The 25,167-nt window shown below is 42.9% G+C and overlaps 1 protein-coding gene and 1 long non-coding RNA gene across 11 annotated transcripts in view; one reads left to right on the top strand and one right to left on the bottom strand.

Moving 5' to 3' along the window:
• The window catches only part of LOC137313685 (uncharacterized), a 46,134-nt gene extending 45,845 nt beyond the window's left edge, over nt 1-289 (bottom strand). For all 3 annotated transcript variants that reach the window (XR_010961047.1, XR_010961045.1, XR_010961048.1), the window contains exon 1: nt 259-289. This is a non-coding gene — a long non-coding RNA (uncharacterized lncRNA). The remainder of the gene's footprint in view (nt 1-258) is intronic.
• Nucleotides 1-25,167, top strand: part of LOC137313599 (RNA-binding Raly-like protein) — a 669,041-nt gene that overhangs the window by 515,911 nt on the left and 127,963 nt on the right. The gene's annotated exons all lie outside the window — the stretch shown is intronic.

The raw sequence follows: 25,167 nt of genomic DNA, 5'->3' as shown, positions 1-25,167 counted from the left end.
TATCAGGAGAAGCGTTCTCTCTCCCTCTCTCTCTCCATCTTGCTCTCCCATAAACTTAAAGTGCAATTCAGTTTTTTAAAAAAAACAATTTACAAACTTTAGTTCTGCTTACGTAGTTGTCCTATATTTCCTCTAAATTTCTGTGTTCCCCATGCTCTCCTATTTTTATTATATGAACTGCAAAGTTTCTTTTCATCTACGCTACCTATTCTAACTTTCTCCAACTTTACACCTTTAACTTTAATACCATTTACTTACCTTCTTTCTCTGGACTATTCTCACCTATTTTAGAGGTGGGAACAAGTTCCAAGAAGTTGGTTTTTCATTGACAGCAAACTAACCATAAAGTGTGATTGTTCAACCAGCCTAATCCTGTGCTTGATCGGGAATCCTGCTTCAAGAGAACAACTTCCATGTGCTGCTCTTCTACACCCGCTTCAGGTCCAATTAAGTCAGCGTGCTGGGCTCCGCCATATAATAGAGATACAGGGTACAAAGTTGGAGAATTAGCTCCCTATGTTTAATTCACTGAAACCAAACTTCAGCTCATTTATGCTTATGAGTGATGCCAATGATGGGAAAACGATATGTCTGCCTCCAGTTGAAATCCTCAGTGTAAGAAGTGCCTTCGAGCCCTAAGTCTTAAGATTTAAGTGATTGCATCATTGACACATCCAGGTATGTATTTGTGTAAACCAACAAAGGTTTCTTCCGAATGAATATTCAGGTAATCACTAGCAGTGCCTGCAATTCAACAGTGCTGCATATAAGCAAACTTGGCCACGCTCTCTAAGAGTTAAATGATTTTTTTCAGTTTGGAGAACATTTGTAAATTATTTACAGAAGGAATGTAGCCTCTTGTGATGCTCTCTATGGAACCATGGAAAAGATACAGAACAGAAGGGGGCCATTCGGCCCATCGTGTCTGCGCCAGCTCGAAGAACAACCAGGTGCCCATTTTAATCCCACCTTCCAGCACCCAGTCCATAGCCCTGTAGCTTACAGCACTTTAGGTGTAGGTCCAGGTACATTTTAAGAGTTGAGGGTCCTTGCCTGTACCACCAATTCGGGCAGCGCATTCCATACACCCGCCACCCTCTGGGTAAAAAAGTTTTTCCTCATGTCCCATCTAATCCTTCCACCAATCAGCTTAAATCTATGTCCTCTAGTTCTAGAACTCTCTGCTAGGGGAAACAGTTACTTCCTGTCTTCTCTATCTGGGCCCCTCATAATTTTGTACACCTCAATCAAGTCACCCCTCAGCCTCCTCTGCTCGAAGGAAAACAACCCCAGCCTATCCAATCACTCCTCGTAGCTGCAATTTTCAAGCCCTGGCAACATTCCTTCTCTGCACTCTCTCCAGGACAATTACGTCCTTCCTGTAATGTGGTGACCAGAACTGCGCACAATACTCCAGCTGTGGCCTTACCAGCGTTTTATACAGTTCCATCATTACATCCCTGCTTTTGTATTCTATACCTCGGCTAATAATGGAGAGCATTCCGTATGCCTTCTTCACAACCTTATCTACCTGTACTGCCACCTTCAGGGACCTGTGCACATGCACTCCAAGGTCTCTCACTTCCTCTACCCCTCTCCATATATTCCCTTTTATTGTTTGCCCTCCCTAAGTGCATTACCTCACACTTCTCCGGGTTGAACTCCATTTGCCACTTTTCCGCCCACTCCACCAACCCATTGATATCTACCATTGATATCTTATCTACAGCTATCCTCTACACTAGCAACTACACGGCCAATTTTTGTGTCGTCTGCAAATTTGCCAAACATGCCCCCTACAGTCAAGTCCAAATCATTAATGTATACCACAAACAGCAAGGGACCCAACACTGAGCCCTGTGGCACACCACTGGAAACAAATTTTTATTCGCAAAGACACCTATCGACTTTTACCCTTTGTTTCCTGTTACTGAGCCAATTTTGGATCCAATTCGTCACATTTCCCTGTATCCCATGGGCTTTTACCTTTCTGACCAGTCTGCCATGTGGGACCTTGTCAAATGCCTTACTAAAATCCATGTAGACAACATCCACTGTACTACCCTCATCAATCCTCCTCGTCACTTCCTTAAAGAATTCAATCAGATTTGTAAGGCATGACCTTCCCTGAACAAATCCATGCTGACTATCCCTGATTAAATTATGCCTTTCCAAGTGACAGTTTATCCTACCTCTCAGTATTGATTCTAATAGTTTGCCCACCACCGAGGTAAGACTGACCGGCCTATAATTGTTCGGCCTTTCCCTCGTACCCTTTTTAAACAATGATACTACGTTTGCAGCCTTCCAGTCCTCCGGGTACCTCCCCTGTATCTAGTGAGGATTGGAAAATGATCCTCCGAACATCCGCTATTTCCTCCCTCGCTTCCTTCAATAACCTAGGAAACAATCCATCCGGCCCTGGTGACTTATCAACTTCCAAGGATTCCAGTCCCTCTAGTACGTCCTCTCTCGTAATGTTTACCTTATCCAGTATTTCACACCTCTCCTCTTTAACTACTACGTTCGGATCATCCCTTTCCTTTGTGAATACGGAGACAAAATATTAATTTAAACCCACATCCTCTGCTTCTACACACAAGTTACCTTATCATCCCTGATGGGTCCCACCTTTTCCTTAGCTATCCTCTTGTTCTTAATGTACTGATAACCCAAAGATTTTTTTCTTTAACCTTACTAGCTAATATTTTTTCATGCCCTCTCATTGCTTTCCTTATTTCCTTTTTTACATCATCCCTGTACTTTCTATACTCCTCTGGGCTTTCTGCAGTATTTAGTTTTCTGTGACAGTCATAAGCTTTCTTTTTCTGCTTTATCTTGCCCCGTATACTTTTAAACAACCAGGGGCTCTAGATTTGGCAGTGCCACCCTTTTTCTTTGAGGGGACATGTCTGCATTATACCCATAGAATTTCACTTTTTTAGTGCCTCTAATGCCGTGATCTTTGGGAAAACATGTATTGTTCATAGCTCTCTGTCCAATAGAGCACCAACAGAAATCCCCTCCCCCACACTTCCTGTACATCACCCAAAAACTGCATTATAAAGGGGTCTGTTGTATTAAACTATTTCTGGAGGCAGCAATGAGAATAATGGCAAAAGTGAATGACACTGATGGAAAGCAATTTGGCCAAATGGAGGAGTGTAATGGCTTGGCTCAGTTGCACTGACAGTAACCAATTTGAAAAAGCAGAGAGGCATAGTGCTGTAGAAACTAAGAGAAATGAAACAAGCTCCCCCTCCCCCACTGCCCGTCTTTGACAACAGTTGGCATATTACAATATCATCTACTGTATGTCTGGGTAATTATTTTAATGGAAAGGATGAGCCTTCTCTCAGAAACATTTTATAGGCACCGTGCTCATGAAGAGACTATCGACAGAAAATGTTTCATTGTATTAATTTTTTTGCCTTTGATTTTTGGTTTGTTAAACCTTCACTGAAAACTAAAGGTTTGTCCTATTTTTAGGGCTGCTAACCCTCGTTGGATGTATTCCTGGAGGTTTCATCACTTGACATCCCTCTTCCAACCACCTTGCCCAGCCTTTTTTCTCCCCCTCCAATATTTTTTATAACTAATAAATGAAAGTGTTCAAAGAAAATGAAAAAAATCATTTTTTTTTACTGCCGCTGATTTTCTCCTGGTTGCTCGCAGTAGTGTTCTAGAGTCTTGGCGACTCCAGGACAATCCTGGAGGGTTGGCAACCCTACATGTGATACGGTTGCACATTCAAGCAAAAGCAGATTTGACAGCTTTCTATTCATTGGTTTATATTTCTACCAATTCACTACTCTCCCCTTTGGGTTCAAGTCCCACACCAAGACTTCAGCACAAAAAGGAATGGGAAAAGTGCAGCATAGATTTAATACAATGTTACCAGAGATGTGGGGTTATAATTATGAAAAGTAACTTGAGAAGTTGGGGTTTTTCTCACCAGAGCTGATACGGTTAGGGGCTGACCTGATAAAGGCCTTCAAGGTTATGAGGATTTATGATAAAGTTAATGGTGATCCATTGTTTCCACTGGTTGGTAAAATGGTAGCAAAAGGGCACAAATTTAAGATAAAAAGAATTTAAAGGTTGGGGGGGGGGGCGCGAGGGTTTTTTATTCATTCCTGAGATGTGGGCGTCACTGGCTAGGCCAGCATTTATTGCCCTTGAAAAGGTGGTGGTGAGCCGCCTTCTTGATCCGCTGCAGTCTGTGTGGTGTTAGGTAGGGAGTTCCAGGATTTTGACCCAGCGACGATGAAGGAACAACGATATATTTCCAAGTCGGGATGGTGTGTGACTTGGAGGGGAACGTGCAGGTGGTGGTGTTCCCATGTGCCTGCTGCCCTTGTCCTTCTAGATGGTAGAGGTCGTGGGTATGGGAAGTGCTGTCGAAGAAGCCTTGGTGAGTTGCTGCAGTGCATCCTGTGGATGGTACACACTGCAGCCACCAATCAAGCGGGCTGCTTTGTCCTGGATGGTATCGAGCTTCTTGAGTGTTGTTGGAGCTGCACTCATCCAGGCAAGTGGAGAGCATTCCATCACACTCCTGACTTGTGCCTTGTAGATGTGAAAAGGCTTTGGGGAGTCAGGAGGTGAGTCACTCGCCACAAAATACCCAGCCTCTAACTTGTTCTTGTAGCCACAGTATATATGTGGCTGGCCCAGTTAAGTTTCTGGTCAGTGGTGACCCCCAGGATGTTGATGGTGGGTGATCCAGCGATAGTAATGCCATTGAACGTCAAGGGGAGGTGGTTTGACACTCTCTTCTTGGAGATGGTCATTGCCTGGCACTTGTCTGGCATGAATGTTATTTCCACTTATCAGCCCAAGCCTGGATGTTGTCCAGGTCTTGCTGCATGTGGGCACGGATGTATACGGGATGGTGGATTTAGAAAAAAATTCCTTACACAGTGAAGGGTTAGAATGTGGAATTCTCTTGCACAAACTTCTATTTAAACGGCGTCCATAGTACTTTTAAAAGGGAATTCGTTAGCTGCTTAAAAAAGAGAAATGTTAAAGGTAATGAGAGCGAGCAGGAGAGTGGCTTTAGACTGGATGTCCCATGTGGAAAAAACATAAATTGCATAACTGTTGGGCTGAATGGCCTAGTTCTGTGCTGTAGCATTCTATGATTTCATGATAACCAAAGAACTAAGTTACATTTATATAGTGCCTTTCATGACCTAAGGCCATCCCAAAATGATCCACCACCATTAAAATAGTCACTCTTGTAATATAGGAAATCGCAGTATAGCAATGTCCCAGAAACAGCAATGAGATAAATGACCAGATAATCCATTTCAGTGATATTGGTTGAGGGATAAATGTTGGCCAGGACACCAGGAGAACTCACGTTGTCTTCTGCGAATAGTGACTTGGAATCTTTTGCATCCACCTGACAGGGCAGATGGAGTCTCAGCTTAATGTCTCATCCAAAAGGCAGTTGGGGTAATTTTGACTTTGGGTGATAGTGTAAAATGGACGCTATTGATTCAACTGCCCATTATACATCTCTCCTGATTTTCATCTCCATTGGGGAGGAGAAAGAGCAGTAGGTGAGCCCAATTAAATGTTATTTTTCATTTTAAAAATTGGATCCCACTGCATAATTGTAGGCACTATGTTGTTTTCTTTGATTAAATAGATTGGGGTCTCTGCCACAGTTCACAGGATGACATCATACAATTACTTTAAACATAAATTTTTTAAAATTGTAAATATAGTCTTTGCCCAGAGAACCCATCAATTCATTGTACATTACAACCATTCACAACATAACATTAAAAATTGAGCATGCAACTACTTCACGGTAGGGTCTATCTCTCACTTTCAAAACTATTTTAGTCCTTTAAATAGCTGAATCTGTGAATTATCCTAGTGGCACTAATTTAACCATCTTCAGCCAGAAGTGCCGAGTGGATGATCTCTCTCGGCCTCCTCCCGATATCCCCACCATCACAGAAGCCAGTCTTCAGCCAATTCGATTCATTCCAAGTGGTATCAAGAAACAGCTGAGTGCACTGGATACAGCAAAGGCTATGGGCCCCGACAACATCCCAGCTGTAGTGCTGAAGACTTGTGCTCCAGAACTAGCTGCGCCTCTAGCCAAGCTGTTCCAGTACAGCTACAGCACTGACATCTACCCGACAATGTGGAAAATTGCCCAGGTATGTCCTGTCCACAAAAAGCAGGACAAATCCAATCCAGCCAATTACCGCCCCATCAGTCTACTCTCAATCATCAGCAATGTGATGGCAGGTGTTGTCGACAGTGCTATCAAGCGGCACCGACTCACCGATAACCTGCTCGCCGACGCTCAGTTTGGGTTCCACCAGGACCACTCAGGTGGTGGTGTTCCCATGTGCCTGCTGCCCTTGTCCTTGTTGTGGGTTTGGGAGGTGCTGTCGAAGAAGCCTTCGCGAGTTGCTGCAGTGCATCCTGTAGATGGTACACACTGCAGCCACGGTGCGCTGATGGTGAAGGAAGTGAATGTTTAGGGTGGCAGATGGGGTGTCAATCAAGCAGGCTGCTATGTCCTGGTGTCGAGCTGCTTGAGTGTTGTTAGAGCTGCACTCATCCAGGCAAGTGGAGAGAATTCCATCACATTCCTAACTTGTGCCTTGTAGATAGTGGAAAGGCTTTGGGGAGTCAGGAGGTGAGTCAATCACCACTGAATACCCAGCCTCTGACCTGCTCTTGTAGCCACAGTATTTATGTGACTGGTCCAGTTAAGTTTCTGATCAATGGTGACCCCCAGGACGTTGATGGTGGGGGATTTGGCGATGGTAATGCTGTTTAATGTCATGGGGAGGTGGTTAGACTCTCTCTTGTTGGAGATGGTCATTTCCGAGCACTTGTTTGGCACGAATGTTACTTGCCACTTATCAGCCCAAGCCTGGATGTTGTCCAGATCTTGCTGCATGCGGGCACATAGGAACATAGAAACAGGAGTAGGCCATTCAGCCGCTCGTGCCTGCTCCGCCATTTGATAAGATCATGGCTGATCTGTGATCTAACTCCATATACCTGCCTTTGGCCCATATCCCTTAATACCTTTGGTTGCCAAAAAGCTATCTATCTCACATTTAAATTTAGCAATTGAGCTAGTATCAATTGCCGTTTGCGGAAGAGAGTTCCAAACTTCTACCACCCTTTGTGTGTAGAAATGTTTTCTAATCTCACTCCTGAAAGGTCTGGCTCTAATTTTTAGACTGTGCCCCCTACTTCTAAAATCCCCAACCAGCGGAAATAGTTTCTCTCTATCCACCCTATCTGTTCCCCTTAATATCTTAAACTTCGATGAGATCACCCCTTAACCTTCGAAACTCTAGAGAATACAACCCCAATTTGTGTAATCTCTCCTCGTAACTTAACCCTTGAAGTCCGGGCACGGACTGATTCATTATCTAAGAGGTTGTGAATGGAACTGAACACTGTGCAATCGTCAGCGAACATCCCCATTTCAGACCTTATGATGGAGGGAAGGTCATTGATGAAGTAGCTGAAGATTGTTGAGCCGATGATACTGCCCTGAGGAACTCCTGCAGCAATGTCCTGGGGCTGAGATGATTGGCCTCCAACAACCACTATCTTCTTCCTCTGTGCTAGGTATGACTCCAGCTACTGGAGAGTTTTCCCCCTGATTCCCATTGACTTCAATTTTACTAGGGCTCCTTGGTGCCACACTCGGTCAAATGCTGCCTTGATGTCAAGGGCAGTCACTCTCACCTCACCTCCTGGAATTCAGCTCTTTTGTTCATGTTTGGACCAAGGCTGTAATGAGGTCTGGAGCCGAGTGGTCCTGGCGGAACCCAGACTGAGCATCGGTGAGCAGGTTATTGGTGAGTAAATGCCGCTTGATAGCACTATCACTATGGTTGTTGGAGGCCAATCATCTGAGTTTTTCAGGGTTTCAAATTTTTAATATATTCAGCAACTTTTCAGGCAGCAGTATGTGAAATTTGCATATTTTCTTAAAATAGCATATGCTAAAAATATTGGACATGCTTCATGACATTGATTGATACTTTCAGCGTCAATGAGGGAAAAATCCACTTATCTTGATTGATGGTCAGAAAACCCGCACAGCGATATGACTGGCAGCCACCTTTCTCTGTGAAAGACAAGAGATTGGTTAACATTGTCAATTTTTTCTTAACATATATTTGATACTCGGAGCCAGCCCCAAATGGTGATAAACATGTTCATGGCATTGTTTTTAATGCTGAAAAAAAGCCTGAGGGCTGATGTGCTATTATAGCTCAGACCACACCATTCTGTAGTTAGAAGGACCCTGATGTTCATAATGTGTGTTCTTAATGACCGAGGTCCCCAAACTGTTCAATTTTTGTTGAGTATTTGAAAAAAATTATTATTTTTGAAATATCGAAATTAATTTGTTTCTGGGTAGCTCAGATTAATTAATACCTAGATCCAGCAAAAGCCTTTCTTTTACAAGGCACTCCATTATGTGACCAAAGCTGTCATTTCATTCAAGAGTGCTCAGAAAACCAATAATGTTCAGTCTGCCACACATTGCACTTTCAAATGGGTTACAGTTTAGTTGCATGAATTAAACATAGATTGATGAGCATTTGCCTTATAAGCAATTTCCCGGCATGCTAAAATCCATTCTTGTAGGATTCCTATGAACCAGATTTAATTCATGGACTAACATACACTGGTCCTTTTTACATTTGTGATATTATTGAATTCTAGTTGTTTCCTTGGATGATTGTTTTATCAGTTTCAGTAACCGATTTCGTAGTTACTCTTAATCCATTCAAATGTACACAGAGCTCACTGTTATTATTTTATCAGACAGAAACTGAAATCAGATCATTGGACAGAGATTGCCTCAGAGGTACGCTCTCTTAAGCATCTTTCCATGGGCCGTTTTGCATGTTGGTGCCTTGGCGAATAGTAGGATGAACGTTCCTGCCCATAATTCCCCACTTGATTAGTTACTACTCCTAGCTCTGGTGTCTCATGGTAGTGTTATGTGGTTCATGGATACTTCCCACGAGGAGAAAGGGAAGGACAGGCACGTCACCTTCCCTCCACCTCCCAGGATGTTGCCACACTACTCCTAGTGGTTGGCTCAAGAGCTGTATTGACAGACTAGAATAGGTCATCTGTTTGCTCTCTCATCTATTTGGTGTAATACAACCGAAAACTAGTAGAGAAATAAATAACTTTTAAAAACAGAGTAAACAAGGAGTTTGACCTACCTTCTACTGGTCCAGAGGCTGGCTGGGCTGGCCCATTGGAGGCGGGTGGACTGTCCAAGGGTGCTTATTTTCCGCCTGTAGACTGCCAGCCCTCTGCCAATGAGTCTGGCCCTCTAAATGGACCGGGCCTTCCGTTGGGAGCATCGAGCCAGTCGGCTCGATCTGCTGGCAAGCCACCTGAACACCACTCGGGAAAATCTACCCCACTAAATCATAGAATATTACAACACAGAAACATGCAACCTATCAAGTCTCCACATATGCTACCTAGCCTAATCCCACTCTCCTGCTTGTTCCTCATTCCCTTTAATATACCTCTTTTTAAAGCAGCTGTCTAATTCCCTTTTAAAAATAATTTAAGGACTTTACAAAAATGCACAACTAACCTAAAAAAAAATTGAACCAGTGGAGCAGCTCTTCCCCCAGAGAAACCCACATATTAAAAACAGAAAAGGAAAAATAAATAACATTGCAGTATTTCTGTCAGAGCAAAATGCATCAAAAAATCTATTGAAAACTCTGACACTTGCTGTCAGTGAATATATATCTATAATTGCTATCAATAGGCCAAATCCAATAAAGTGTATGTGGCTTTACTATGTGCTCAAGTGAAATACAGCTTTTATGTAATGTCCATGCCCATGAGTGAAATGCACTTATTTGCTTGATTTCCAGTTAAAGGAGACTAGATAGATTTGCCAGTCGGCATGAATGGCCCCATCGGCAGTAAATGGATGAATGGGGAACAGAAAAGTGAGACCTCGAACTTTGCCAAGTCCCCCACTCATGACATGTATTGGCCTTTCCTACTTTGCATTGCCCAATTCAATATGGATGCATAATCCATGTTAATGAGAGCATTACAATTTCCATCAAGGAAAATCCCAGTAAGTCTGCCCATTGAAAGTGGCTATCATCACATGTGGAAGGGAGGTCTTTAATATACACAGCCATTTTTTTTCAAGACAGTATTTTTCCACAAATATGGGATTTGCTTTCAAAGCACTCCTAGGCTGATCTATGCTTATAGATCAAGATAGTCAAGGAAGGCAAGCCAGCGAGATTAGCAGACACCCGAGCGAGACTGACCTCACCCACCATTACACCATCACTCGTGACTTTAGGCCCTGTCACACCTCCCTGGCAATAACCAAAGGAATTTCCATTAAAAGTTCTATGTCAACACAGAGACAGTTGCAGAGTTGTACCACTGCTGTGAAGATAATTGCACCCAACATCCACCATAATGACAGCACTGTCAGTCAATATTACATCCTCCCTCTACCTCCTACTGGGCTAGCGTAGGGATCATCACAGTATCCGCCAATTTGCTGCCCACAGAAACAAGTGACTGGTGCATTGCTCACAGAACTAGCACTTCTATCACCTATAACACTGACTAGCAACAGGATCATGATCATGACATGGATACCGAAATTCACAAAGTGCATGGAGCTTTTGATGGAATCCATGTTGTTACACAGGCTGGTCTTCCTGGACTAAACAAGGATCAGGCAGCTAGGGTGTGCTGATAGAATTTGTTGTGGGAAGAAAAGCTAAACTTTCAGTGTGACAACAGCTTCACTGTAACGGGTATCCTGTATAATTGCCATGCAGTTGCATAAACATGTATACAAAAATTTCAAAAGGTTGTAAGGTTCTATGACATCTTTAGAGGGATGAGCAGTACAGAGTAACTGGTTCTGAGGACACACTGTAGCATGCATACTTGGGACAGATACTTTCTATTGGAATCTGCTGGGTAGCATTACCTTGGCATCTTTCCTCAGGGGATTCTGCTTCTCGGTGCAACATACAAACAAGTTATTTCAAGTAATTGAAAGATGCTGAACCTGAGCATCATTGCAATATAAAATGCCTTAGTTCACTGTGTTAGAATCTTGTGCTTTGTCACTCAAGTAGGCAAAACTGTGCAATCGGTTTATTCATGTTTTCTAACTGTATGATCATCCAGTTGTCATTTCATTTTTACATCAGGTTCTATTGTATTATCTATGTCTGCAATATGGCAAAGGAAAAATGCCAACACTGCACTCCTTTTAAATCACTGCAACAGTGCTCAGAAATCCCACCCCCATGCATGTGCCCATGTGGATGGCAGCTCACCTCATACATAACTAGGGGTCAAATCAGAAGATCCAGTGGGAGCAGCTGTGCACTTTATGTCATGATGTGGAGATGCCGGTGATGGACTGGGGTTGACAATTGTAAACAATTTTACAACACCAAGTTATAGTCCAGCAATTTTATTTTAATGAGGAAGGAGGAAGCCTCCGAAATTTAATTTTATTTACCTGAGGAAGGAGGAAGCCTCCGAAAGCTTGTGAATTTAAAATAAAATTGCTGGACTATAACTTGGTGTTGTAAAATTGTTTACACTTTATGTTGGGCAGATGTCCCGCTGTATACTATCCTCACTCCAGGACTGCCCTTTCTGAAATTTTTAACCCTGCCTCTTGCTTCAGTCATGTATGCGATTAACAAGTCCTGCTCTGGAGAAGTCTTCTAGGCCAATAGTTGGCCAGTCGTGTGAAATATAATTATTCCTGCATTATTGCATACAGTCGTTCACCCTGAAGCTTCTTGTTGGAAAACAACATGACACTATGATTTCTCAAGTACAGATGGTAATTTTTTAGCAGACGTGTTCAGAAATTCTGTCACAGTAGAGCTGTCTGAGTATCAAGTGTACTTCTGTTTGCAGACAAGAGAATTTTCTTTTAATTGTTGCTTCTGCACTTGGTTCTTTTTAAATTGGTTTTATAAATGTGTCCACTGCACCAATATTATATCTACAACTAATGTGTTGACACAGGCTCATTTTACTCCGCATGGCTGATAATTTGCACAATCCTTGACTTTTAACATCTGATTATTATACCATGAAATAGGTTTCCCTTAGAAATGTTCTTTTTGGCTCTATTAAATTGATTCTTGTAAACCATACTGAGTATGTCCATGGCATGCTGACGCTGGCATTGTCATTATTCCAAGCTTCTGTGATGACACGTCCACAAATAGTGGCTAAGATGTGTGAGTCTATAGTAATCAAAGCAATTCTGTTAGGAAGGAAAAACAGAAAGGCAGAGTTTTATTTAAATGGTGATAGATTGGGAAATGTTGATGTACAAAGGGACCTGGGTGTCCTTGTACACCAGTCACTGAAAGCAAACATGCAGGTGCAGCAAGCAGTTAGGAAGGCAAATGGTATGTTGGCCTTCATTGCAAGAGGATTTGAGTACAGGAACAAGGATGTCTTACTGCAGTTATACAGGGCCTTGGTGAGACCACACCTGGAGTATTGTGTGCAGTTTTGGTTTCCTTACCTAAGAAAGGATATACTTGCCATAGAGAGAGTGCAGCGAAGGTTCACCAGACTGATTCCTGGGATGGCAGGACTGTCGTATGAGGAGAGATTGAGTCGACTCTGCCTGTATTCACTCGAGTTTAGAAGAATGAGAGGGGACCTCATTGAAACATATAAAATTCTGACAGGGCTAGACAGACTGGATGCAGGGAGGATATTTCCCCTCACTGGGGGGTCCAGAACGAGGGGTCACAGTCTGAGGATACGGGGTAGGACATCTAGGACTGAGATGAGGAGAAATTTCTTCACTCAGAGGGTGGTGAACCTGTGGAATTCTCTATCAGAGAAGGCTGTGGAGGCCAAGTCACTAAATATATTTAAGATGGAGCTCGATAGATTTCTAGACACAATTGGCATCGGGGTATGGGGAGAGAGCGGGAATATGGTATTGTGATAGAGGATCAACCATGATCATATTGAATGGCGGAGCAGGCTCAAGGGGCCGAATGGCCTACTCCTGCTCCTATTTTCTATGTTTCTATGTTATTAGCTAAAACCAGATGAAGGAGCAACTGGTATACCCATCTATGGTGTCCTTACTTTTAAGGATTCATTATGCTGCTGTTGGACCAATCAGCCACTGTAGTTTGAAACTTTGCAAATGCAATTATTTAACTCTTAGATGTCCAACAGCACCAGGGAATTCCAGCCACTCTGGTCCAATAGCTATTAAATCTTCAACGTGACACCGAAACACACCCACAATTTACAGCAATAATCTACTCAAATATCAGACATAGCCTTTTCTACTCAATACTAACCCTTTGCTCTTTCTCCCCTTCCCCATTCTCTCTGATCTAGTTTTACTAGCTATAATTCACTTTTTTCCTTTCTAAATGGTATGCTGTATTGCAACTTTTTATACCTTTTCTCTTTAAATTTATGATCTATAAATACTTTATTTACCTGGTTTCTGAAATTGGACCTTCCATTCTGAAGAGGGTACCCACATTGTTCAAATGTGGCCTTTTATTCGCTAAAAACTGGCAGCAAAGTCTGGATGTCCAGCCAATGATAGCTCAGGGCTTTATAGACTGATATGGATCTGTTATAAACTCAACAAAATCAACCTTTAACATATTTCTCGAGATTAAAACTTAAGCACTACCACTCAATGAGTTATCTCATTGCCAGCTCAGGAAACATGATCGCAGTAGATAATTTACTGGGAGCACTCTTCAAAATGTAAGCATCTATTTACATTTTATTTTATAATATATGAATTATGTACATATTAACTAAATGCAATTTTGAAGCTCCATAATCTAGTGGCAATAATGAACTTGAGGATGTGTATATCAGACTTTTTTAATAGCACACCAGTATTTGTTGTAGCTTTGTGCCAAAACAGTTACGATTGTAGTACAAGACTAAGAACATAAATTCCTTCTCATTCATTATTAACCAATTAGCTACCCTTAAAGAAAAAGAATCTTAAATTATGTGGCTACAATGACAACTCAAAGCAAATGATACCAGTTAACTGTATTTGATTGTTTAGAGTCCTTTCATGGAACTCAGTCAGTTATTTCCCTTGATAATACTCCAGCTATCCAAAGAAGAATTTTGTAATGTATAACTCCTACCACATCAGATGCCGTGACAGTAATTTTAATCCATAAGTCTGCCATTCATTGGATGTCATAGCAAACTTTCAGAACATTTTACCATCAGCCTCCTCTATAGCCAGCACTTTCATTGTAGAGTAATTGTCAAAATCAGTTAAACTAGAAGTTGATGAGATGTACGATGATAATACAGATTTAGTTGACAGTCCATCACATCTGTGAACAGCAATAAATGAAGAAAGCTTCATTTAAACAGCGTAGCATGTCAACAGAAAGACATAATAACTTCTACAAAAAAACAGAATTCACTGGTAAATGCCTCGTTATTCATCATCATGCTCACAAAGGTAATTAAAATGGAAGATATCCAGTTCGACAAAGCAAGCAGGGTGAATGTGATAGTTAAAGTCCCATCGGTCCAGCAAATTAAATGTCAAATTATTAAATTATTCATGCCTGTTTAAACACTTTCACATTAACAGAAATGGAGCATTATCTATTTGGTTCTGGGCTAAACTCCTTCCATTACAGTACTCTGAGAGGCAAAAGGAGCCGCACAAAATGGAAGGTTATAAATAAAATGGATTGAAATATTGAGCATGTATCATCATTGGTATGATGTGTGCATAGTCTCAAGTTACACTCATAGTCCCTCTGGTTCTATAATTCATTTAATGTAATCTGTTTCTGAGCAGGAAGTGAATCAATCCACAGCAATTTCCCTTGCGTGCTACAAATGTGTTTCTGATAAAGCAGCAAAAATTCAGTGTAATCAAAGTTTGCTATTGCTTCACCTTTCCTACAGAAAAAAATAGAATTAAAAAAATTATATCGGAAATGCTTTGCATGTTGTATATGAGATGCTGTGTCGCTATAAACGCACAGATCATAATTGAATAATGCAGCACACTGCTTGCAATTAACTGTGGAACCTTTCTCTATGGTTACTATCTAACATCACACGATCATCACAATTATTATTGTAATTACTGTAACAGCAGAGACACCCCTTGAAAACACTGTAGGATTCACTATTTAGTTTCTGAGATTCTAAATTCTGAGATTCAGGAGGGGGTAATTTAACATACCCTCCCGAGGGCAACTGACCGGATCATAAGAACATAAGAAATAGGAGCAGCCATAGGCCAAATGGCCCCTCAAATCTGCTCCACCATTCAGTACGATCATGGCTGCTCTTCTACCTCAACTCCACTTATCTGCCCTATCCCTCATATTTCTTGTTTCACTTAGTGTCCAAAAATCTATTGATCTCAATCTTGAATATACTCAACGACTGAACATCCACAGCCCTCTGGGGTACAGAATTCCAAAGATTCACAACTCTTTGAGTGAAGAAATTTTTCCTTATCTCAGTCCTAAATGGCCGACCTCTTATCTTGAGCCTATAGAATCATAGAAAATTTACGGCACAGAAGGAGGCCATTCAGCCCATCGTGTCCACGCCGGCTGAGAAACGAGCTACCCAGCCTAATCCCACTTTCCAGCATTTTGTCCGTAGCCCTGCATGTCACGGCTCTTCAGGTGCACATCCAGCTATATTTTAAATGAGTTGAGGGTTTCTGCCTCTACCACCCTCTCAGGCAATGAGATCCAGACCCCCACCACCCTCTGGGTGAAAAAGATTTTCCTAATTTCCGCTCTAATCCTTCTACCAATCACTTTAAACCTATGCCCCCTGGTTATTGACCCCTCCACTAAGGGAAATAGGTCCTTCCTATCCACTCTATCAAGGCCCCTCATAATTTTGTACACCTCAATCAAATCACCCCTCAGCCTCCTCTGTTCCAAGGAAAACATCACCAGCCTCGTCAGGCAGGGCGTCCACCTCCACTACGTGGAGCTCCAAAACACAGTGCGGCGCCATAGGCACCTGGTCAAGAGCACGGAGGGCAACAATAGAGAGAGCGACGTCGCAGGAGGCACTACCCTTGCAACAGAGTCTACAGACCAAGGCTCAGCTTCCTGGACCTCTCTGAGGAGCAGTGCATACGGAGGCTCAGACTCAGTCGCCAGGTAGTCGCAGATATCTGCAGCCTCTTTCATGCCGAGCTGCTCCCAGCTGGGCTGAGCAGCATCTCCTTACCTGTTGCTGTCAAAGTCACCACTGCCCTCAACTTCTTTGCCTCCAGATCATTCCGGGGTGCCACTGGGGACATTGCCAGGGTCTCTCAGTCGTCTGCACACGAGTGCATAAGGCAGGTCACCGACGGCTTGTCTCACAGGGCTTTGCACCATGTCAACTTCCCCGTGGATGACCTCAGCCAGACGGAGAGGGCAATGGGATTCCACGCTCTGGCTGGCTTCCCATGGGTGCAGGGTGCAATCATTTGCACCCATATAGCAATACGAGCACCTCCACACGAGCCAGGACTGTTCATCAACAGGAAGGGCTATCATTCCATCAACATTCAGCTCGTTTATGACCACCGCAAGAGATTCCTTCACGTGTGCACCAGATGCCCTAACAGCTGCCACGATTTCTTCATCCTCCGGGAGTCCAACATCCCGCCCCTCTTCCACGCACCGAACACCCGTAAGGGCTGGCTCCTCGAGGACAAGGGATACCCTTTGCACACGTGGCTCATGACGCCTCTGAGGAACCCCACCACCGAGCAACAGAGTCGATGTAATGACAGCCACATCACTACCAGGTCTACAATTGAGCATGCTATAGGGCTGCTCAAGATGCGCTTTAGGTGCCTTGACCGTTCTGGGGGAGCTTCAATACGCACCAAAGTGGGACGCAATATAGTCGTGTGTTGTGCCCTGCACCACATGGCACAACAGAGAGGGGTGCCGCTTAAGGAGGCCCCATCCACATCTGCCACCCACATGGAGGAGGAGGAGGAGGAGGAGGATGAACCCATGGGCAGAACAGCAGCTCTCCTGGTTACTCGTGAGGCCAGGGAGTCACTGATATGTGAACGTTTCTCCTAACATCAGACAGTGTGAAGAGTCCAGTTTTCACCACCTGGATAGAGCAGCACCCAAACCAGCACCCAACCCCCCACTTCCTGTACACAACAGTACTGCAACTACATATACACCAACTGTAGAGTGACCCAATGGGTGGCATCAAGTGTGGGCGTTCATGGTGAACCTCACGAAAGGGCCTTATTACAGAAACCAGTCAGGTATGGCCAAGACGTGACAGTAGTGGTGACAATAATATTTAATGTGAGTTTAACAAAAAGTAAACAAATAAAAAACATGACCTTCTGTCAGACACCCTTCGTGCTCACAAAACCTTCGCCTTTCGCTTCCGACTACTTCTACGTGGTGCATCCCCTGTGGCTGCAGTCGAGGTAGTGGCAGGTTGCTCTTGTTCATGCCCTGACCGATTAGATGCTTTGGGCCGACGCCCTCTGGGTTTTGGTGCCCGTGAGAGCCCCTCCAAAGACTGCTCCACCTGCACCTATGCAGGGGCAGACTCGGCCCTCTGGAGAGGAGGCAGCATTGCGGGTACTGGTTGAGAAGGGAGCAATGGGTGAGACGTGGGGGCGCTTTGAGTGGCGTCCCCACTTCCATATCCCCTTTCGCCATCATCCCCCCCCACCCCGGGCCAGGCCCACACCACTCCTACCACTCTGCTGAACAACAGTTTGGAGGACATATGTGAAGCCTTGTAAGGCCAGTGCAAGATTATCTGCCTGCCTGTTTAAGGTGTCAGAATGTTGTTCACCCTGAGTCCGAAGGGCCGTTGTCAAGGCCTGAATGGATTCATATGTGAGCCGTGCTTGAAGCTCCATCGAGGCTAGCCTTCCTTCCATCGCAGACGTTCCCGCACTTACCCGTGACACTATCTCAGAGATGTTCTCACGTCCCTGTGACAGTATCTCGGAGATCCCCTCCTGTACCTGTGCCACCATTCCACTCTTGCAGGCGTTGGACTCCTCCATACTTTGCACGACTGTGGAGAGTGCGCGTGGCACCTGTTCCAGCACTTTGCAAATGTGCTGCTGTCCCTCGATTATTCCTCTTTTACAGGATGGCCCCCGGGGTTCAGCATCTGTGTCCAGCTGAGCAGAGTCTGGAGAGGAGTGCGCCCACCGACGTGAACTCTCCACAGCTGCCCCTGCCACCAGTGTCTGCTCGTACTCACATACTATGACTCCTAGTTCTAGACTCGCCAGCCAGGGGAAACAGCCTCTCAGCATCTACCCTGTCAAGCTCTCTAAGAATTTTATACGTTTCAATTAGATCACCTCTCATTCTTCTGAACTCCAGAGAATATATTACTCAGTTTTACTCAATGTCTCCTCATAGGACAACCCTCTAATCCCATGAATCATTCTAGTGAACCTTTGTTGCACCCCTTCTAAGGCAAGTGTATCATTCTTTAGGTAAGGAGACCAAAACTGTACACATTACTCCAGGTGTGGTCTCACCAGAGCCCTATATAATTGCAGCAAGACCTCCTTACTCTGAGACTCCAACTCCCTTGCAACACAGGTAAACATACCATTTGCCTTCCTAATTCCTGCTGAATTTGCATGTTGACTTTCTGTGATTCGTGTACAAGGACACCAAATCCCTCTGAATACCAACATTTCTTAGTCTCTCACCTTTTAAAAAATATTCTGCTTTTCTATTTTTCCTACCAAAGTGGATAATTTCATATATCCGCACATTACACTCCATCTGCCACCTTCTCACTCACTCACTTAACCTGTCTATATCCCTTTGCAGCCTCTTTGCATCCTCCTCACAGCTTACATTCCCACCTCGCTTTGTATCATCAGCAAACTTGGATACATTACATTCTGTCCCCTCATCTAAGTCATTGATATATATTGTAAACAGCTGAGGCTCAAGCATTGATCCTTGTGGGATTCCACTAGCTACAACCTGAAAATGACCCGATTATCCCTACTCTCTGTTTTCTGTCCATTAACCAATCCTCAATCCATACCCCCAATACCATGAGCCCTAACCTTGTGTCACAACCTCTTGTGTGGCCCCTTATCGAATGCATTTTAAATAGATTTGTCAAACACAATTTCCCTTTCATAAAACCATGTTGACTCTGCCTAATTATATTAGGATTTTCTAAATGCCCTGTTATTACATCCTTAATAATGGATTCTAGCATTTTCCCTACTACTGATGTTAGACTAACTGGCCTATAGTTCCCTGTTTTCTCTCTCTCCTTTCTTGAATTGCGGGGTTATATTTGCTACCTTCCAATCCACGGGGACAGTTCTAGAATCTAGGGAATTCTGGAAGATCAAAACCAATGCATCCACTATCCCTGCAGCCACCTCTTTTAGAATCCTATGATGTAGGCCATCAGGTCCAGGGGATTTGTTGGCTTTTGGTCCCATTAATTTCCCCAGTACTTTTTCTTTACTAATTTTAATTAGCTTAAGTTCCTCACTCTCATTCAGCCATTGGTTCCCCATTATTTCTGGTATTTTTTTGTGTGAAGACAGATACAAAATATCTGTTTAATGTCTCTGCCATTTCCTTATTTCCCATTATAATTTCTCCTGTCTCTGCCTCTAAGGGACCCACATTTAACATACTTGTAAACATAGAAACATAGAAAATAGGAGCAAGAGTAGGCCATTTGGCCCTTCAGGCCTGCTCCGCCATTCAAAATTATCATGGCTGATCGTCTAACTAGGTGCCCTGTTCCCGCTTTTTCCCCACATCCCTTGATCCTTTTAGCATTAAGAAATATATCTATCTCCTTCTTGAATACATCTAATGACTTGGCCTCCACTGCCTTCTGTGGTAGAGAATTCCACAGGTTCACCACCCTCTGAGTGAAGAAATTTCTCCTCATCTCTGTTCTAAATGGCATACCCCGTATCCTGAGACTGTGACCCCTGGTTCTGGACTCCCCAGCCATCGGGAACATCCTCCCTGCATCTAGTCTGTCTAGTCCTGTTAGAATTTTATATGTTTCGATGAGATCACCTCTCATTCTTCTAAACTCTAATGAATATAGGCCTAGTCGAACCAATCTCTCCTCATACGTCAGTCCTGCCATCCCAGGAATCAGTCTGGTAAACCTTCGTTGCACTCCCTCCAATGGCAAGGACATCCTTCCTCAGATAAGGAGACCAAAACTGCACACGGTACTCCAGATGTGGTCTCACCATGGCCCCGTACAACAGCAGTAAGACATCCCTGCTCCTGTACTCAAATCCTCTTGCAATGAAGGCCAACATACTATTCGTCTTCCTAACTGCTTGCTGCACCTGAATGCTCGCTTTAAGCGACTGGTGTACAAGGACACCCAGGTCTCGTTTCACTTCCCCCTTTCCCAATCTATCACCATTCAGATAATAATCTGCCTTTCTGTTTTTACAACCAAAGTGGATAGCCTCACATTTATCCACGTCATACTGCATATGCCATGTTCTTGCCCAACTTGTCTAAATCACATTGGAGCCTCTTTGTGTCCTCCTCACAGCTCACATTTCACCCCAGCTTTGTGTCGTCTGCAAACTTGGAAATGTTACATTTAGTTCTCTCATCCAAATCATTGATATATATTGTGAATAGCTGGGGCCCAAGCACTGATCCCTGCGGTACCCCACTAGTCACTGCCTGCCACCCAGAAAAAGACCTGTTTATTCCTACTCTCTGTTTCCTGCCTGTCAACCAATTCTCAATCCATGCCAGTATATTCCCCCCAATCCCATGTGCTTTAATTTTGCACACTAACCTCTTGTGTGGGACCTTATCAAAAGCCTTCTGAAAATCCAAGTACACCACATCCACTGGTTCTCCCCTATCCTACTAGTTACATCCTCAAAAAACTCCACTGGATTTGTTAAGCATGATTTCCCTTTCATAAACCCATGCTGACATTGTCCAATCCCGTTAATGCCCTCCAAGTGTTCTGTTATCACATCTTTTATAATAGACTCTAGCATTTTCCCCACTACTGATGTTCGGCTAACTGGTCTGTAATTCCCTGTTTTTTCTCTCCCTCCTTTTTTAAATAGTGGGGTTACATTTGCCACCCTCCAATCTGTAGGAACTGTTCCAGAGTCTATAGAATTTTGGAAGATGATCACCAATGCATCCACTATTTCCAGGGCCGCTTCCTTTAGTACTCTGGGATGTAGGTGATCAGGCCCTGGGGATTTGTCAGCCTTTAGCCCCATTAATTTCCCTAGCACTATTTTTCTACTAATACTGGTTTCCTTCAGTTGCTCCCTCTCACTAGACCCTTGGTTCCCTGACTATTCTGGGAGGTTATTTGTGTCCTCCTTTGTGAAGACAGAACCAAAGTATTTGTTTAATTGTTCTGCCATTTCTTTGTTCCCCATTATAATTTCCCCCATTTCTGACTGTAAGGGACCTACATTTGTCTTCACTAATCTTTTTCTCTTGACATATTGATAGAAGCTTTTACAGTCAGTTTTTATGTTCCCTGCTAGTTTACTCTCATACTCTATTTTTCCCCTCTTAATCAATCTCTTTGTTCTCCTTTGCTGAATTCTGAACTGCTCCCAATCCTCAGGCTTGCCGCTTTTTCTGGCAATTTTATATGTCTCCTCTTTGGATCTAATACTATCCCTAATTTATTTTGTAAGCCACGGTTGAGCCACCTTTCCTGTTTTATTTTTGCGCCAGACAGGAATGAATAATTGTTGTAATTTGTAGAAGCTCTTACAGTTTGTTCATATACTTGCAAGTTTACTCTCATTTTATTTTCTCTCTCTTTATCAATTTCTTGGTCATCCTTTGCTGAATAGTAATACCCTCCCAATCCTCAGTCTTACTACTCTTTTTGGCAACATTGTAAGCCTCTTCTTTTAATCTAATACCATCCTTAACTTCTCGAGCTAGACATGATTGAATCTCTCTTGCCGATTAGGTTTTAATCCTCAAGGGAATGTATACTCATTGAGAATTACGAATTATTTCTTTAAATGTTCGCCATTGCTTATCTAACCTCATAACTTTTAATCTAATTTCCCAATCTTAGCCAACCGCCCCTCGTACCTACGTAACTGGCTTTGTTTACATTTAAGACCCTAGTTTCGCATTTAACTACATCACTCTCAAACTCAATATGAAATTCTATCATATTATGATCACTCTGCCCTAGAGGATCCTCAACTATCAGATTACTAATTAACCCTGTCTCATTACACAACACTAGATCTAAAATAGCCTGTTCCCTAATCGGTTCCTCAGCATATTGTTCTAGAAAAGTTTCTCAAATACATTCCACGAACTCATCCTCCAAACCACTTTTTGCCAATTTGGTTTGCCCAATCTATATGAAGATTGAAGTCCCCCACAATTTTTGCATTACCCTTGTTACATGCTCCTCTAATTTCCTGATTTATACTTTGTCCAACGCTGTAACTATTGTTAAGGGGCCTATAATCTACTCCCACCAGTATTTTCTGCCCCTTGTTATTTCTTAGCTCTTCCCATACTGATTCTACATCCTGATTTTCTGAGCTAAGATCTTTTCTCACTACTGTCTTTATCTCATCCTTTATCATCAGGGCTACCCTACCCCACCTTTTCCATTTTCTCTCTTTTCTAAAAGTCAAGTACCCTGGACTATTTAGTTCCCAACCTTGGTCACCCAGCAACCACATCTCAGTAATGGCTACCAGATCAAACCCATGTATTCATCTATCTTGTTATGAATACTTCGTGCATTCAGATATAGACCCTTTAATTTTAACTTTTTACTGTTTTTCCCTGATGTGACCTTTGTCGCTAATGCCCTATTTCGTTGGTTAAACTCTCTGTCCATTCCTGACACTCTGCTTGTTTTTACCCAAATCGCTACTCTGCTCTACTGCCTTGATCGGATCGGTTGTCCCTTTCACAACAAGCCCGATATTCCTCTCTTGGAGGTGATTGTGTTTCCATGTTCTTTCCACAGAGCTGAACACTGTGGACAGCTAACAGACCTTATGATGGAGGGGGAAGGTTGTTGAAATAGCTGGTGATCATTGGGCCCCAGGACATCTCCCTGATGAACTCCTGCAGCAGTGTCCTGGGGCTGCCGTAATTGGCTTTTGACAACTATGACCATCTTTCGGTGTATCAGGTTCTGTCTGATAACATTCCTGTGAAGCAACTTGGGACGTTTTACTATGTTAAAGGCACTATATAAATGCAAGTTATTGTATGATTCCAGTCATTTGAGGGTTTTTCCCCGTGATCCCATGAGCTCAATTTTGCTATGGCTCCTTGGTGCCATACTTGGTTGAATGCTGCTCTGATGTCGAGGGCAACTAGTATGGCATTTAGCTCCTGTGTCTATGCCTTGATCAGGCTGTGGTGAGGTCTGGAGCTCAGTGTTCATGTGGAACCCAAACTCAGCAACAGTCAGCAGGTTGTTGGTGAATAGTTGTGGCTTGTGTACTATTGTTAACTCCTTTTATAACTTCTCTGCTGCTTGGGAGGAGACTGAGGGCAGTAATTGGCCAGGTTAGATTTGTCCTGCTATTTATGGATAGGATGTAACTGGGGTAATGTTCCACAGTATCATAGTTGTACCAGAATAGCTTAGCTAGGGGTCAGCTAGTTGTGGTGCACAGATCATCAGCACTACAGCCAGGTTGTTTTCAAGGCCTATAGCCTTCACTGTGTCCAGTGCACTTACTCCACTTGAGATGAGGAAGTGGCTAAGCTGAATTGGCTGGACACTGACATCTATGATGGTGGAGACCTCAAATAGTCTACTTGGCAGTTTTAGCTGAAGACATTTGTGTCAACACTTCACCTTTCCTTTTGTATTTTACTCCCTTGCTTAAGATATGACACTGTATTTGGCTATAAATGGAGCTTTCTGCTATAATTTAGTGTAGTTGGCATAAGAGTTACTAGTGTGGTAATAAACGTGGTGCTTTTAATGCTCCAGCCAGACTGCCATTTTCGATTTGAGTAATGGCTGGGCTCGAAGGAACAGCAGCCTACTGTTGTTTCCCAGCCAGTCCCTTGGACAGATGTGACAGACATACGAACATGTCTGTTTCAACCAGCCTAATTACATATTAGGATGCATCTCAGGGGCATTTGAGTATATCTCACATCAAGTTATTCTCAGGTTGTGTAAATCACTGATGAGACCACAATTAGAGGATTTGTGCAGTTTGAGGCACCCTCTCATAAAGGTATTGTTGCATTGGAGAAACTTTTGAGAAGAGTGTCCTGAATGATTCCGAGACTTGGGATTGTAAGTCATCGAGAGAGAGTCTGGACTAAACTGTCATTGAAGAAAATTAGAAAAATGACCTGGATTTTTAAAATGCTGAGATTATTAATGAAAACTTATTGATGATAAGCATAAAACCAGATAATTTGAGTATATGGCTAACAACTTCAAGTAAGGCTTGAGATTAGATTGTTATTTTACCAAGAGTTGAATTAGACTTCCCCTGTAAAGTTGAGAGTAATGTGTTGATGAACACCTTTTTAAAAAAAATTGGATGAATATCTGGTTATGAATGGGATTGAGGTTTTTAAGTACAAATATAGTGTATTTATTCTGCAGAATTACTTCCTTACTTTGCATCCAGTCCCAGTGCTGTAGAAAGAAATGCTCCTTTAACTATTTAGAAAATGCTTATGTTTTCTTTACTCAATATATCCAGTACGATTAAACATCTAGATCTATTTATGTGAATTTTTAAAATTATTTTGAAAGCGTAAATATCTACGGGCATATTCTTTACTTTTCCTTAATGTCGGATTCATTGCCCTTATATTGAAATAATAACCTACCCAAATCAAGGTGTTAGGTAAATGCATTCTGAATCTGTTTGAAGGATTAAAAGAAGAGCAGTCCATAATTATGCACCTGTAATAATGCTTCTTTCACAATTCTTAAGTAACTAAACAGCCACTTAACAGGAATAACTGATGAAAAGTTGTGGAGTATCAGTGCTCGTAGGTAATGATTCCACAGAAAAAGTGGAAAATGCCAGTTTACTCAGAAGCCTCAATCTTCCTGAAA

This window comes from Heptranchias perlo, chromosome 3 (genome assembly GCF_035084215.1).
Source record: "Heptranchias perlo isolate sHepPer1 chromosome 3, sHepPer1.hap1, whole genome shotgun sequence".
In the NCBI taxonomy this organism is placed as follows: Eukaryota; Metazoa; Chordata; class Chondrichthyes; order Hexanchiformes; family Hexanchidae; genus Heptranchias; species Heptranchias perlo.
This window is presented reverse-complemented; position numbering and strand designations above follow the sequence as displayed.